Genomic DNA, 2,500 nt, shown 5'->3' on the forward strand with positions numbered 1-2,500 from the left:
CCCCCCCCCCCCCCCCCTCTCTCTGTCTCCCTCTCTAGAATCCATCCACTACTTTCAGTGTACCCCCCTCTCTCTCTGTCTCCCTCTCTAGAATCCATCCACTACTTTCAGTGTACTCCCCTCTCTCTCTGTCTCTCTCTGTCTCTCTCTGTCTCTCTCTGTCTCTCTCTCTCTCCCACTACTTTCAGTCTGTACTCTCTCTCTCTCTCTCTCTCTCTCTCATTGTCTCCCTCTCTAAAATCCATCCACTACTTTCAGTGTACCCCACCCTCTCTCTCGGTTCTCCCTCTCTAGAATCTATCCACTACTTTTCAGTGTACTCCCCTCTCTCTCTGCTCTCTTGTCTCTCTCCACTACTTTTCAGTTTAACTCTCTCTCTCTGTCTCCCTCTCTTAAACTCCAATCTACTACCTTTTCAGTGTACCCCCACCCTCTCTCTCGGTCTCCCTCTCTAGAATCTATCCACTACTTTTCAGTGTAATCACCCCCTCTACTCTTGTCTCCCTCTCTAGAATCATCCACTACTTTTCAGGTGTACCCCCCCTCTCTCTCTGTCTCCCTCTCTAGAATCCATCCACTACTTTTTCAGTGTACCCCCCCCCTCCCCCCTCTCTCTCTGTCTCCCTCTCTAGAATCCATCACTACTTTCAGTTGTACTCTCCTCTCTCTCTCTCTCTCACTCTCTCTCTCTCTCTCTCTCTCTCTCTCTCTCTCTCTCTACTACTTTTTCCAGTGTTCTCATCTCTCTCTCTCTCTCTCTCTCTCTCTCTCTACTACTTTTCAAGTGTTCTCCTCTCTTCTCTCTCTCTACTACTTCAGGTTCTCTCTCTATCTTCTTTCTTACTACTTTTCAGTGTTCTCTCTCTCTCTCTCTCTCTCTACTACTTTCAGTGTTCTCTCTCTCTCTCTCTCTCTACTACTTTTCAGTGTTCTCTCTCTCTCTCTCTCTCTACTACTTTTCAGTGTACTCTCTCTCTCTCTCTGTCTCCCTCTCTAGAATCCATCCACTACTTTTCAGTGTACCCCCCCCTCTCTCTCTGTCTCCCTCTCTAGAATCCATCCACTACTTTTCAGTTGTACTCCCCTCTCTCTCTGTCTCTCTCTGTCTCTCTCTCTCTCCACTACTTTTCAGTGTTACTCTCTCTCTCTCTCTCTCTCTGTCTCCTTCTCTAAAATCCATCCACTACTTTTCAGTGTACCCCACCCTCTCTCTCTGTCTCCCTCTCTAGAATCCATCCACTACTTTTCAGTGTACTCCCCCCTCTCTCTCTCTCTCTGTCTCCCTCTCTAGAATCCATCCACTACTTTTCAGTGTACCCCCCTCTCTCTCTGTCTCCCTCTCTAGAATCCATCCACTACTTTTCAGTGTACTCCCCTCTCTCTCTGTCTCTCTCTGTCTCTCTCTCTCTCCACTACTTTTCAGTGTACTCTCTCTCTCTCTCTCTCTCTCCCTCTCTAAAATCTATCCACTACTTTTCAGTGTACTCCCCCCTCTCTGTCTCCCTCTCTAGAATCCCATCCACTACTTTTCAGTGTACCCCCCCTCTCTCTCTGTCTCCCTCTCTAGAATCCATCCACTACTTTTCAGTGTACTCCCCCCTCTCTCTGTCTCCCTCTCTAGAATCCATCCACTACTTTTCAGTGTACCCCCCCCCCCCCTCTCTCTGTCTCCCTCTCTAGAATCCATCCACTACTTTCGGTGTACTCCCCTCTCTCTCTGTCTCCCTCTCTAGAATCCATCTACTACTTTTCAGTGTACCCCTCTCTCTCTCTCTACTACTTTTTCAGTGTTCTCTCTCTCTACTACTTTTTCAGTGTTCTCTCTCTCTCTCTCTCTCTCTACTACTTTCAGTGTTCTCTCTCTCTCTACTACTTTTCAGTGTACTCTCTCTCTCTCTCTCTCTACTACTTTTCAGTGTACCCTCTCTCTCTCTCTACTACTTTTCAGTGTTCTCTCTCTACTACTTTTCAGTGTTCTCTCTCTCTCTCTCTCTACTACTTTTCAGTGTACTCTCTCTCTACTACTTTTCAGTGTACTCTCTCTCTCTCTCTACTACTTTTCAGTGTACTCTCTCTCTACTACTTTTCAGTGTACTCTCTCTCTCTCTCTCTCTCTGTCTCCCTCTCTAAAATCCATCTACTACTTTTCAGTGTACCCCACCCTCTCTCTCGGTCTCCCTCTCTAGAATCTATCCACTACTTTTCAGTGTACTCCCCCCTCTCTCTGTCTCCCTCTCTAGAATCCATCCACTACTTTTCAGTGTACCCCCCCTCTCTCTCTGTCTCCCTCTCTAAAATCCATCTACTACTTTTCAGTGTACCCCACCCTCTCTCTCGGTCTCCCTCTCTAGAATCTATCCACTACTTTTCAGTGTACTCCCCCCTCTCTCTGTCTCCCTCTCTAGAATCCATCCACTACTTTTCAGTGTACCCCCCCCTCTCTCTCTGTCTCCCTCTCTAGAATCCATCCACTACTTTTCAGTGTACCCCCCCCCCTCTC

At 47.4% G+C, this 2,500-nt stretch overlaps 1 protein-coding gene across 3 annotated transcripts in view; it reads left to right on the top strand.

Annotated features, from left to right (window-relative positions):
- The window catches only part of LOC109881859 (myotubularin-related protein 1-like), a 19,721-nt gene that overhangs the window by 5,379 nt on the left and 11,842 nt on the right, over nt 1-2,500 (top strand). The window lies entirely within an intron of this gene.

Source organism: Oncorhynchus kisutch, linkage group LG16, assembly GCF_002021735.2.
Source record: "Oncorhynchus kisutch isolate 150728-3 linkage group LG16, Okis_V2, whole genome shotgun sequence".
Classification (NCBI taxonomy): Eukaryota; Metazoa; Chordata; class Actinopteri; order Salmoniformes; family Salmonidae; genus Oncorhynchus; species Oncorhynchus kisutch.